This window comes from Mirounga leonina, unplaced genomic scaffold, assembly GCF_011800145.1.
Source record: "Mirounga leonina isolate KUSES-001 unplaced genomic scaffold, KU_Mleo_1.0 Mir_127, whole genome shotgun sequence".
In the NCBI taxonomy this organism is placed as follows: domain Eukaryota; kingdom Metazoa; phylum Chordata; class Mammalia; order Carnivora; family Phocidae; genus Mirounga; species Mirounga leonina.
The window spans coordinates 22,096,032-22,111,413 of record NW_023270316.1 but is presented as its reverse complement, the minus strand read 5'-3'; the positions used below and the strand labels follow the sequence as shown (position 1 = coordinate 22,111,413).

The 15,382-nt window shown below is 34.5% G+C and overlaps 1 pseudogene; it reads right to left on the bottom strand.

Moving 5' to 3' along the window:
* Positions 1-6,393: 6,393 nt before the first annotated feature.
* On the bottom strand, positions 6,394-6,500 carry LOC118009749 (annotated as a pseudogene).
* Between the last annotated feature and the right edge of the window lie 8,882 nt (positions 6,501-15,382).

Below are 15,382 nucleotides of genomic sequence, written 5' to 3'. Positions count from 1 at the left end.
TCAAGATCCATCCATGTTGTTGCAAATGGTAAGATTTCATTCTTTTTTATAGCCAAATAATACTCCATTGTATATGTATACACACCACATCTTCTTAATTCATTCCCCTATCGATGGACATTTGGGCTGCTTTTACAGTTTGGCTATTATAAATAATGCTGCAATAAACATAGGGGTACATATATCCTTTTGAATTAGTGTTCTCATATTCTTTAGGTAAATAACCAGTAGTGCAATTACTGGATCATATCATAGTTCTATTTTTAATTTAATTTAATTTTTTTTTTATTTTTAATTTTTTGAGGAACCTCCATACTGTCTTCCACAGTGGTTGCCCCAGTTTGCATTCCCACCAACAGTGCACCAGGGTTCCTTTTTCTCCATTTCCTCACCAACACTTGTTTCTTGTATTTTTGATTTTAGCCATTCTGACAGGTGTGAAGTGAAATCTCGTTATGGTTTTGATTCAAAGAAATCTTGAAAGAGAAAAACAAAGCTGAAGATATCACAGTTCCAGATTTCAAGTCATATTACAAAGCTGCACTATTCAGAACAGTATGGTAGTGGCACAAACCTAGACACATGGAACAGAATAAAAAGCACAGAAATAAACCCATGATTATATGGTCAACTAATCTTTAACAAACAAGGCAAAAATATAGAATGGGAAAAAGGCAGTCCTCAACAAATTAGGTTGAGAAAAATGAACAATATGCCAAAGAACAAAACTGGAGCACTTTCTTAACACCATATACAAAAATAAACTCAAAATACATTAAGGACCTAAATGTGAGACATGAAACCATAAAAATCCTAAGAGAGAACATAGGCAATGATTTCTCTGATACACTGATCCATTCTTAATTGTTCTTTTTGAGGGGTGTGAGTTTGGAATTTGGAGGACATGTGAAGAGGATCCTCCTCCTTGTCTGATTCATCACTTTCACGGTTGGAAATGTCTTCATTGTCCTGGCAATCACAGTCAAGGTGATTATTTTCCTGTTTTTCCAATGCTCACTAACACCTGGTGTTACCCACCATTCTAAATTCTGCCAATCTGGTGGATATAAGATGGTGTGTCGATCGATGTTTCACTAGTAATAGTGAACGACATCTTCTTATGCTTGTTAGGTATCTAGACTTTTGCTTAGTGTATCGACTATTCTTCACCTTTATCCATTTTCTTATTTTTCCATTTTCAAATTTGTTTACATGCAAGAGTTTCTTTTCAGTTTTAGACATCACAAATACATGTGTCCATATTGTTATCTATCTGATAATTTTACCTAATGCATCCTTTAGTGAAAATATATCTCTAAATTTCTTGTAATCAAGTGTACCAATTTATTTTACAAATTGCGTTTTGAGGTGTTGTTGAAGATGTTCTTCCATGCTTCATGACCATGGATATTCGTGCATTTTTCCTCCATCAGGGTTGTTTTGCCTTTTACATTCCAGTCCTTTAATGAATATAGCTTTCCTATTTCAAAGTAACAGAAGATAAGAATTCAACTTAATTTTTCTCCACAAATTAATTGCATCTTCTCAATCGTCTACTTAAATATTCTTACTTGTTCATTTGCAATGCCATCTTTTCTTTTAGAGGTTTTCTATCTGTAAAAGGGTCTACTTCTGAGCTCAGGTTTTTTTTTTATCACATTTGATTTTTGTTTGTTTCTACACCAGCACAGTACCACACTGTACAATAGTTTCCTTTATACTATGTTTTCATATGTGGTTGGCCATAGCTTCCTTCTCAACTTGCTTTGACTTGTACATAATATGTTTTCTTCCATATACATTTTAAAATCTATTTGTTGATTTTCTCAAATATTTCCTTGATTGTTATTGAAATATATTCTTGGTTTGTTTGGGTGTAAAAACATCATATAACTTATCTTCTATATCACTGCTCATCTTTTGACAGCTGGCTTTGTTGTTTCCTGAGAGAAGTATATTAAAATCTCCACTGATAATGGTTGATTTATTTATATCTCTCTATACTTTTGTCAAGTAAGAATCATTGCGAGGCACACATATTGATTATTGTTTTATCTTCTTGATGTGCTGGTTCCCTTACCCATAGATGACTTCCTTATTTCTCCCTTATACTGTCTATCTTTTAAAATATATTTTCTTTGATATTGAATTTGCTATAATTGACGTATTTTCTTTGAAATTTGACATTGATTTAGATTATGATAAAATTTCTTATCCAAATCAGGCCACTTGTGAATAAAAAATATCTTAAGCTAAGTAAAATTTAGAAGCATGTGTTGAGGGTGCTTGGGTGGCTCAGTTGGTTAAGCGACTGCCTTCGGCTCAGGTAATGGTCCCGGGGTCCTGGGATCGAGTCCTGCATCAGGCTCCCTGCTCTGCGGGAGCTTCTCCCTCTCCCACTCCCGCTGCTTGTGTTCCCTCTCTCGCTGTGTCTCTCTCTGTCAAATATATAAATAAAATCTTTAAAAAAAAAAAAAAAAGAAGCATGTATTGATTTAATGACACATTAACTTACTCTGTATTAAGAAAATTTTACCTTTTTGTAGTTACACATCTTCATTTTTGTTTAAATATGTTGTACTTCTACCATAAAAAGGATAGGCGACTTTCTCATTCATTGTTTCATAAATATTCATATCAGTTTTCCTGTGTTTTATATGATATGCTTTATAAATATTTTGTGAAGTCAGGAACATATTTTGTTTTACATTTGCAGGATCTTAATTTAGTTATATTCACAAAACTAGCCAGTGAAAAATAATTCACTTTAATGTTGATCTATGATTCATCTGTTTTTCAGATAACAATTGTCTATAGAAAATAGTTTCTATCTCTGGACCATTTCCTCAATGATTTCTTTTTCTCTTCTTTTGCTAATAAAACACAAGCATTGTAGACCTTTCCGATGATTTAATATCTTATTACTCTTCCTTTTCAGACTTTTATCTGAGAATTGTATCTAGTTATTCTTCTAAATACACTGTCATATGGTAAAAGAGACATAGACATCATTCTTTTATTTAGAGAAATAATTTCCATGCTCTATTCTATTGTATTATTAGAATTTTCATGTTTATCTATTCTATTACTGTTCCTAGTAGAAAAGTGCTTATATAATTTCTTAAATTTAACTTTTAAATAATGCTACATTTTTTTCACAAAAAATGTCTTGTACAAGTTTGACAAAAATAATAAAATTTAATAATTACCAAATTGCCATTATTTTAATGATTTCAGCTTGTACCTTTCTATCTTACACACATTTCCATTTTCTGTATATCCTTAAAAAAACCACTTACTTTTAAAATTTATTTTTTTGAAAAAGTTCAGGGCAATCAATTATTTTTGTTCAACTTTTCCCTGATTCTTGATATCATCATTGAATTTCAATAGGTTATACCTTTGAAGTATTAAAATAACCTCTGCAAATCTGAAATTATATAAAATTTCAGGTAATAACTATAATTTTTCTTGATGGGGCACAGTGAAAGTTAACAAACGATGTCCTTAAACTATTGTTGTCATATTTAAATAAAGGTCCAAAAATACATTGCCATTTTCAGACATATTGAAGATATCATTATGATAAATATGTAACCTTTTTAATCCAAGATAAAATTTACTTTCAATATATGCATGTAGGTTATTTAGCTTTTTGTGAACATATTTAACAATTTTATTATACTCAAATTGTGACTACATTAGCAGTTCAAATTGTTGGCATTCAATGGCAATATGGGAAAAATTATTAATAAATTGATTTGGGGGGCATCTGGGTGACTCAGTTGGTTAAGCGACTGCCTTTGGCTCAGGTCATGATCCTGGAGTCCCTGGACTGAGTCCCGCATCGGGCTCCCTGCTCAGCGGGGTGTCTGCTTCTCCCTCTGACCCTCCCCTCTCATGCTCTCTGTCTCCCATTCTCTCTCTCAGATAAATAAATAAAACCTTTAATAAATAAATAAATAAATTGATTTGGATCAGTCAAACTAATATATTCAAGTTTTCATTCTATTACTTATTTGCTATATTTTTCAAACCAATTTTAATTTATACTTATGTATTACTGAATGATCATCAAATATATGACTAGTCAACTAAATTCCCCCACATAATCCTATGCAATTAATTCCAAGTAGTGATTTCTACTGTTCACACAAAATTTACAATTCTCGAAGAATTTTAAATAAAAATATGAAACTTTTAAAAATTATATGGTGAGAAATTATGCGTCAAGTCTCTAGGAATCAAGACCTGAGAAAAGTGATGCTGAAAGCTCAATCTACAAGTTTTTTTTTTTTTTTTAATAAATTATGTGCTTTTTGTCCAACCAATTAAATAAGGCTAATTCCCTCCCACTTTTGGCTTTAATGCTAACATTTTGATGATGCCTTAATTATATTTCATCCTGGCCTATTATTTTCATAATAGGGAAAAAAATCACCTGCATGTTATTCCCTATTTATCAGTTGGACTATAATATATTATTTTACTGTGCATTTCTGCCATCCTCTTCATCTAAGACTAAGAATAAAGAGGTAGTATATTTAAAAGTCTGATCATTGAGAAAATAGCAGCCTGTAGGATAACTGCTGGCCATACTCATTAATGTTTCACAGTTATTGTGGTTTGAGCTGGAACTTGAGGTATCTATTATATCATTCTAGGATTCCTTCTCTTTGACTGAATGGAAAACCCATTTTATATTTATACCTTGAATCTAATTTTACCAGAGTATCTTTCTAAATATAATCCATTTAGATGAATTATGTAATTAGATGAATTATGTAATTACTAATTTTAATAAGAAAACAATCTCATAACTTGAATAAGAATAAATTTTTTTGACAGTCATATACCAGGTGCTGTTAAGTGTGAAATCTGCCTCTCAGTGTCGAGCACTCAGTAGTCCAAACGTTGTATCATGTTTGGGAGTTAGGAGACAATTTGTTTTATTTGAAAACTATACACTTATGGGCTGTTTTGTGTAGTTATAAGAGCCACAATGACAAACCTTGACCTAAGCTGGTGCTTTGGCATCATGTCTTCTTTCATGACCCTGGCACTAATTCATCAACTTTCCTATCTCCTGAGTGTGCAAAGCATTAGGCACTGGGTAAAGAAGGGTCATGTCATGTGGTAGCTGTGTAGCCTAGGCTCATACCATAGATTTTGCCTCTAATTCTGACTACTGGAATAAGACCTAGACATAGATTGAGAACCGAATTGAAATTGAAGAAAACATGGATTTTTTTTTTTTTTACTTGCTCCAATGATAAAGGGGATTTTAAAATAACATCTGGGTTGTAAGGTTACTGTATTACCTAAGAACTTCCATAGTTCTTTTTTTTTTTTTAAGATTTTATTTATTTGACACAGAGATAGAGAGATCACAAGTAGGCAGACAGGCAGGCAGGCAGAGGAAGAGGGAGAAGCAGGCTCCCTGCTGAGCACAGAGCCTGATGTGGGACTCGATCCCAGGACCCTGGGATCATGACTTGAGCTGAAAGCAGATGCTTAACCATCTGAGCCACCCAGGCGTCCCAGAACTTCCAAAATTCTTGAATAAAGTCTTGTTTTCCAAAAATAATTTGAATAAACATAAAGTCTCTCCAAACATATTCAGTAAGAGATACAAGTGGACATGTAGATTTATTGCCCTTACTGACACCCAAGAACCTCCTAGAACCTGAATTGCCATTGAGATCTATTTTATAATCTAGAAATGTTGTGTGATTCACAGATAGTTCTCCCACTGTGGCTTTCACAGAGCACTGACATATATGTTTGCCACCATACATCCCCAGCACGACATGAGAAAGAAACAGGTTCTGACTCTCACACCAAGAAAGTCTATCATCCCATATACTTCTTTTTTCAAGGTGACATTTGAGTAATAACTTCTGTTGATTTGTTTTATTCATAGATATGTCTATTTAAATTGAGAGAGACACATGTTCACAGAGAGATAATTAATTACTTGTTAGCCATCTTTTAAAACTCTAGCAAAGAACTGAGAGAGTTCTACAGAGCCTGTCAATTTCACTTCTCCATGAACTTATTGCCTTTTGACATATTATTATACTTTTATTTTATATATACTTTATTAAGTCTATTATTTTTATATACAAATTTGACAGTTTCTAGTAGTAGATTAATGATCCAATTGTTGTCATTGGGAAAGCATGAATTTTACCCAGTTTATTTTCCAAAATTTAATGTTTTCTCATTTCCCAAGTAGTGAAAAAATTAGTTATACATCATTATTATAATGGAAGAATCTTTTCTGAAACTCTACATTTAAAAAAAAAAATTGACAGATGACCAAGGAAAAAAGGAAATTAGAAAAGCAAAAACTATGAAATTACCATATTACATTTTGTCACAGCAAAACTATTGTATTATAAATGACAAGACTCAAAAATTAATACGGTAGTTTCTATTAGCAATAATCGCGCCTCGGATAAACCTCATTGGCTATGATACTGCCACTGCGCAAAGCTAATACGGTAGTTTCTTAACTTCTAAGCTCACTAATCTTCTCTTGCAGGCAGCTTTATTTACATATAATTAACATACCATGAAATTCACCCTTTCAGTGTCAGTTCACCTGTTTCTAATACATTTACAAAGTTATACAACCATCACCACAAATTTCAGAATATTTTCATCGTTCCAAACAAAACTATGTAATCATTAGCAGTCATTCCCCATGTACCCTCTCCCCAGCCCCTGGAAAAAACTAACCTGCTTTATGTCTTTATAGATTTGCCTATTCTACATATTTCATATAAATGGAATCATATAATATGTGATTTGGAGTGCTGGCTTCTTTAATTTATCATAATGATTCATGATTGTTATTGTTGTAGTATGTCTGCATTTCTTTTCATTGTTGAACAATATTTTATGGTATGGATATATCACATATGTTTCTTCATCAACTGAAGATGAAGAAATTACTGAAATTATAAACAAAAGATATATTCTGAATCAAGCATGATTGGATAAAGGAGAAATAAATGTAGAAATGTTTTTATTGTTAAAACAATTATTAATTACAAAGGAACTATTGGGGTGCCTGCCTGGCTCAGTCAGTAAGGCATGTGACTCTTGATCTCGGGGTCGTAAATTCAATCCCCACTTTGGGCTTGAAGCCTACTTAAAAAAAGAAAAAAAAAAAACCTTTGCTGAAATGTCTGTTCATGGGGAGCTCTATTTTCAACTTTTTGAGGAACCTCCATACTGTTTTCCAGAGTGGCTGCACCAGCTTGCATTCCCACCAACAGTGTAGGAGGGTTCCCCTTTCTCTGCATCCTCGCCAATATCTGTTGTTTCCTGACTTGTTAATTTTAGCCATTCTGACTGGTGTGAGGTGGTATCTCATTGTGGTTTTGATTTGTATTTCCCTGATGCCAAGTGATGTTGAGTACTTTTTCATGTGTCTGTTGGCCATTGCACTATTGGGTATTTATCCCAAAGATGCAAAGGCATGTGCACCCCAATGTTTATAGCAGTAATGTCCACAATAGCCAAACTATGGAAAGAGCTTAGATGTCCATCAACAGATGAATGGATAAAGAAGATGTGGTATACACACACACACACACACACACAATGGAATATTATGCAGCCATCAAAAATGAAACCTTGCCATTTGCAATGACATGGATGGAACTAGAGTGTATTATGCTAAGTGAAATACGTCAATCAGAGAAAGACTATTATCTTATGATCTTGCTGATATGTGGAGTTTGAGAAACAAGTCAGAGCGTCATAGGGGAAGGGAGGAATAAATGAAACAAGATGAAACCAGAGAGGGAGACAAACCATAAGAGACTCTTGATCTCAGGAAACAAACTGAGGGTTGCTGGAGTCGAGGGTGGTGGTAAGGATGGGGTGGCTGGGTGATGGACATTGGGGACGGTACGTGCTGTGGTGAGCACTGTGAATTGTGTAAGACTGATGAATCACAGACCTGTACCCCTGAAACAAATAATACATCATATGTTAATTAAAAAAAAACTAAAAAATTTATAAAACAACTATTAATTTCAAGAAAAAGGATTCAGATTTCAGCCAGCATCTCTGAGCACCTAGATATATATTTCCACAATAGCTATTCAGACCTCTATTCTTTGAAAAATATAAGTCAACGTTGTCTTCAAAAGTTTTTGAATTCACTGGAAAATGTCATAAGAGTTTTTCCTCTGAAGATTGGATCCTGATTTTGAACATACTTTATCTTCTATGAAATATGCCAACTCAGTCTCCGTATAAAAAATGAATGACAAAATATAATAATTAATTTATTGAAAATTAGGAACATTTTTGAGGAAGGGTTAATATTAAAACCAAGTGATCCTCTTCAAATATGTTATAAAAATTTACTCCATCCTATGTCATATTTCTGATTTTTCACATCTACTCTTGTTTCAGGATCAACCCCCAAATTGTCATCTTCTTTCATCAAGTTGCATTACTGTGGATCCTGCTGGCTCTATGTTCTTATAACTTCATTTTCTATCCAGGAGGTTTTTCAAAGCATTTTCTCAAAACATAATAACAATTCTCGTGCTAGTTCTCGACATATCAATGTTTTCCTCATTTTATATATAGGATGAATAAAAGATAAATACCTGTTACACTTACTTCTTGTCAAGATTCTACACATCCCTATGTCCTGAGGCAGTTTTTACCTTCTTTATGAAGCACACCCTGACAATCTTGGTTAGAAATGCTGTTTTCTAATTTTTTAACTCCAACAAAACTTTGTACCATCACCCGTCCCTATACTTTATTAAGGTCATTTCTATTTATTACCCTCCCATGCCACAAATCCCATGAAAATTAAAGCCATAATTATCACCTCCCTTTTAGCCCTCCATCCCCTGTATTTTAATTATTCTAAGCACACAAACATGTCCTGAGAAAATTATATACAAATTGTATATATATCAGTGTTTAAAATGTAGGAAAAGAGGTAATTTTATGTTGAAAAGAATAAAGGAGTCAGAGGGTTTGAAAAACAATGGTATTTTTTTTTAAGATTTTATTTATTTATTTGACAGCGAGAGACACAGCAAGAGAAGGAACACAAGCAGGGGGAGTGAGAGAGGGAGAAGCAGGCTCCCCGCGGAGCAGGGAGCCCGGACCCGGGGCTCCATCCCAGGACACTGGGACCATGATCTGAGCCGAAGGCAGACGCTTAATGACTGAGCCACCCAGGCGCCCCCAACAATGGTATTTTTTTAAGTGATGGTATTTTTTAGTGTATACTTTGTCAAGTTAAAGAATATGGGAAAGGCATTAAACTTTGGAACCTCAGCTCTTCCTATAAAAGACCAAAAATAATTTTGTTAAATTTTGATATTTTCTGAATTAAAATGATCAGAGAGTGACCTAAAACATTTATATGAACAAAGTGCCTGTGAAATACTTTTAGAGACCCAAGAGTATCTCGATTTATTTATTTATTTATTTATTTATTTATTTATTTATTTATTTATTTATTTATTTATTTATTTAAAGATTTATTTATTTGAGAGAGGGAAAGAAAAAGAGTGGCAATGGCGGGGGGCAGAGATAGAGGGAGAAGCAGACCCCCCGCTGAGCAGGGAGACTGACCCAGGGCTTGATCCCAAGACCCTGAGAACATTACCTGAGCTGAAACCAAGAGTCGGTCACTTAACTGAGCCACCCAGGCACCCCTTGGATTGTTTATTCTGCTGAATTAGGTAAACTAAAAATAATATCCTTTTAGAGTATTTTCTATGTGAAACATCCAACAATTCTCATGTCAGGAGGAGACTAAATGAAGAATTAACAGTCATACATTATTTTATACAAACATTTATTTAATATTCTTTATATGAGTTCCTCTAATTAATAACATACAGTTCCAGAAAGCATATTGGTGGGCACTAGTGTTAGATGATTTTCAAAAGATACAAAAGATACAACTCAATAAATCTAGCTACTAGCTTTCAAAATCAAATAGAAAAGAAGGTAAAAGTTAAAGAGAAATCATTGAAAAGTATTTAAGAATGTAAATAACAGGGCGCCTGGGTGGCTCAGTTGGTTAAGCGACTGCCTTCGGCTCAGGTCATGATCCTGGAGTCCTGGGATCGAGTCCTGCATCGGGCTCCCTGCTTGGCAGGGAGTCTGCTTCTCCCTCTGACCCTCCTCCCTCTCCTGCTCTCTGTCTCTCATTCTCTGTCTCTCAAATAAATAAATAAAATCTTAAAAAAAAAAAAAAGAATGTAAATAACACTGAGTATTTTTTCATACAGCTCATGCTATTAAATTAGGGTTTCTTTTAGCATTAAACTTTTCCCGTCATTATATTTGTAAAACGCATACCTGTCTAATTTTGTTTATAAAAAACTAGTAGTAATGTGTTTGTTTCACACTGATAACATCTATTCTTTGTGTTACATTGATATTTGCATAAAATAAAAGTGCCAATGCTGTTCATTTGAATAAATGTACTTCAAGGACCACTGATTCCCTTTACACACCTTATAAATGTCAAACCTTCCTCTGCTACGAGAGGTGATGTTTTTATGCAGTGTCACTTTCCTTCTCCCCATGGAGTAACTGATGCCTTTACTCCACAGGAGACACCCATTTCGATTACTATTGCCTAAGACAGTTGGCCCACTGCTGTTTCTCCACATTGCGCTGCTGTGTCCTGTCGTGTGAAGTTGTGTCTCGGGGAGTGCTCGCAGAGTTTCTCCTGCATGCTGTGCACTGGTGATTTTCCCTCCTCACCTCGCCATACCGCTGTCATCCTGCTGTCGTCTGTTTTCTGTGGATGTCTTCCCCAGTAGCCCTGTGTTACAACGTGTATCGCCTCATTGCTTAGGATTTGGCTGAGATCCAGGAACTTCTATTTGGCAGTCCTTATGAATGAAAGCTTTTGCCAGTGCACTTCCTCATTGAAATTTTACATGCAGGTCAGAGATAAATTTTATGCATGCCTGAATAAATGACTGAAAACAAATTTAGGAAATTTACAGAGAATTTTAATGTTAATTTAGACTGAGTTAAAAAAAAAAATAAAGGAGTCTGTATTTGCCAGTGTTCTCCTGAGAGACAGAACCAATTAGTTCTATAAATAGAACCTATAGGAGATCATATATATTATTCATTTTAAGAAATTGCCTCACATGATTATGGAGGCTAGCAAGTACAAATCTGTAGTGTGAGCCAGCAGGTTTGAGATCCAGGAGAGTGGATGGTACAGAAAAAGTCTGAAGGTCGTTTTCTAGAAAATTCCCTCTTGCTTGGGAGGCGTTTTGTTCTCTTCAGGCTTTCAACTGATTGGATGAGCCCCACTCAATTATGGAAAACAATCTCCTCTACTCGAATCTCACTGAGTTAAATGTTAACCTCAACCAAAAATGTCCTCCAAGTGGACACACAACATCAGCCATCACAGAATCTCTATCATACTTACTCGGTTTTCAATAAATCCTCTCACTTTAGATGAATCACTTTACTAATTTTTTTAAAGATTTTATTTATTTATTTGACAGAGAGAGACAGTGAGAGAGGGAACTGAAGCGGGGAGGCAGGAGAGGGAGAAACAGGCTTCCTGCTGAGCAAGGACCCCGATGCGGGGCTTGATCCCAGGACCCTGGGATCATGACCTGAGCCAAAGGCAGACGCTTAACCGACTGAGCCACCCAGGCGCCCCTTACTAATTATTTGAAGTAAATAGCTTTTCCAGTTTGGTTCTGTTTATTACTTTCAATCTCAAATTGCTATGAAAAACTGGTCTGAGGCTTTGACTTAAACAATACCATATTGTCAACCTTCATAAGTCTTATAATTAATGTTGAGATTAGCAAACATTGTATTAAGATGTCCTTTCACTCAAATATTTTTTTCTGCTTTGATTTTAATTGAAGAATGAAGAAATCAATGAATTACATTAGAATTAATATACATTTAAACAAAATTTTGGGATTTAATAAGTACTCATTTTGTGATCAAAGGAAAAAAAATCAGACTTCCATCTAGCTTAGGATTATATTAAAATACATGTAAAATTAAGAAAGTTGCCTTCAGAAATCAAAAATAAAAATTTGCAAAATGACATGGAGCTCAGCTGAGACTGCTTAAATTATGCTGTGGTTTGAAGTAAGGACTATTGCATTCTTGGAGAGCCTGTGTCCTAGGAAGGAAACAGATTTTGATGAACAAAGCAACACAAAGGGAAAGTTCTAAGAAATAAGAACATTAAAGAAAAACTGAAACTAGAGGGACATAAAAATTGTGTATCTCTATAAATTCAGAAATATTTGTTGGGCACTTAGAATGTGAAGTACACCTTTAGGGTTAAACAAAAAAACACACTCATATTTTCAAAAGTAGGAAACATAGACACATGCATCAAATATTGTAAAACAGAAATGTAACCAAAATACCTTGAGATATAAAGAAAAAACATTTATATCTCAATACCTTGAGATATAAAGAAAAAACATTTAGACCTATGCTTACATAATTTTAATAGTTGATTGTCCAGTGACTTTGTTGAGGGGAGTTCTGTGTGGTGTTTATTTCTTTTAATACACATTCACAATCCAGTTAGATAGTCTCCCTACATAATAAATGTATTCAATCAGAGATTGCATGTGGTCACACATATATCTGCACAAACTTCATGTTAGCATTCAAGTTGTAAGCATTGCCTTTAAGACAGGAAATTTTATTACACTTCATTTGACTTGTGGGGACAAAAAGCTGAGTTAAGGAAAACACTGCTATTTGTCATATGCATGTTCCAGGGGACATATGGGGCAACGAGAGCTGCTTATTTCTTCTTTCATAAGAATGAAGATATGGAAATATGCATGGCATACTGAAAAGTCCGTTGTGCAAGAGGGAGCAATGTCTTACATTCTGCATAATTTTCTCTGATCTTCTTGTTTTGACATTAATTTGGTACCAAGGTTACAAGTTGCTCTTCCTCACCCAGATAGCAAAGTGTGTGAATTTTGTGCCTCCAGTCAAAGCCATCTAGGGAAATATACAGGTAGAAGTGATCATTCATTCACTCAACATATTATTTATAGCTATGTCAGAAGTTCTGCTCAAAGCAGAGGATGCCAAGATAGTAACTTCTCACAGATCCTGCAAGACTTGTCAGAGGCTTATGGGAAGCACTTTTTTTTTTTTAATGATTTATTTATTTTAGAGACAGAGAGAGAGAAAGAAACCACAAACGGGGGAGGGGGGGAGAAAGGGAGAGGAAGAGAGAAACTCAAGCAAACTCTATGCTGAGCAGGAGCCCACACGGGGCTTGATCTCACAACCCTGAGATTAGGGCTTGAGCCAAAACCAAGATGCTTAATGACTGTGCCCCCAGGCACCCTGGGAACCACCTTTTTAATTAGGAGACAGAGCTTGCTCCTCCTTGGGACACATTAACCCTAACCAACACACCTGGGTTCTGAAATCAGCCAGCAGGGAAATATTGGCAACCATACATTTTGCTTCTTTCAACTGAAACATTTCCCAAAAGATAACAATTTTTCAGTTAAAACACAAGGGGGAAATGATTTTGAAATACCATTATACAGCATTTTGTAAATTGGAGCCTCAAATTCTTTGTATCACTTTTCTGTTTAAATCACTGCACTACTTAATAATAACATAAATTCTATTGTGTTTGAATGTAGAACATAAATATTAAAAATGTATGATTTGATATTTTAAAAGCACACCATTTATAATTACATCACTGTTCATCTTCCAATGTATCTGAAGGAGTTAACAAGAAATTGCACAGGCATTGCACAGATAAATCTCTATATTTAACTTATTTATTTTATTTTTGGGGGGAGGGGGGAGAGCAGAGGGAGAGGGAGAGAAAGAATCTTAAGCAGGCTCCACATCCAGCGTGGAGCCAGTCCAGGGCTCTATCTCACAACCCTGAGGTCATGTCTTGAGTTGAAATCATGAGTCAGAGACTTAACTGATTGAGCCACCCGGACACCCCACTCTATATATTTTATTAAAGAAATATATAGATTTTCTCCATATTAGTTTAACAGAACTTGAATCAACCTGAGATGTTGTATCTTATTTCAATTAAATATGCATCTATTTTACACAATGCACTCTTGCAGATTTTTCTCTACTAAAGGGTTTTGATGATACTTTGTTAATTTGTTGCTGAATATATAGCCTTAACAAATAAGGTCACTGGAAAAAATTTTAAAGTCTCTTTTGTTTAACAATTCATGCACTGTTCATTATGTAATGTAATCCCATAGTTTTGTTTTATAGTATTTTTATTTATTTCATATTTTATGCACATTTTGGTTTTAAAAAGGGTATTTTGGATCTTTTAATAGCATTCTATTTTATTTTGATTGTATCATGTGGAATACATTATACAATCTATTTTGTGTCTTGAGGGTTAAACCATTTAATTTTGACTGTCAAATGATGATGCCACTTTTATGACTTACTTAAAACCATATATGATATATTTGATTACTGTATGTTTCTCCTTTTCTTCCTCTAGAATGATTTAGTTGAGATTACATTTAATTTTCACTCACCTGTGAAATATGTAGCTATTATTGACATAAATATATGACACTAACATTTCAGTTTAATATTTCAGTTATGAAAATATTTCTTAGTGTATGAAATTCTGTTGAATAAGTATGATGGACCCTGACAAATTACAGAATGTTAATCAAAAATAAATATTTGATATTTTTAAATGTTAAACTTTTTAAAATATATATACCCCCTTTAAGGCTCATTGTCTGACTGGTGATGGTTTAGCTGCTTACATTTACTTAATTAATTACTATTAATAAGTAGTATGCTCATCTTTTCTAATATTTGTATAACTTAGGGAAGATCTAGAGAAGCAAAAAATGACCATTCATGAACACAACTGAGAAAGATAAGAGCCAAAGGGTCTGAGAAAGTGCACACTATAAAATCTCTATAGAACCAATAAATGGGTGAATTAATCTTTAAATAACATAATATCTTGGTAGCAAACTGACATCTGGATTCAGGTGCAGAATGGAGGCCCCCCCCCACTTTTCTCCATTAGTGCACTAAATTAGCAATCAAATACCTCATTGAGGAATCCACCGCTGTTTCCAAACAGAGAATGCCAGCATCCGACGACGTCAGGGTTGCTAAGTGCCTGATTACACTAAGACAATGATGGGCTGCCAAAGCTCCCCTTTAGTCAAGCTTTTACACTAAAGCCAAGAGACGTTTGGTATGCAGAGCAGAACATAGTCAAACATGGGTAACTGGAAGATTTAAATTAGGTTGTTTCTGTGTGATCCCTTTTTCCTACAATCACATCCTTCTACTTTCCCTGGGCTTGGATAGGGTC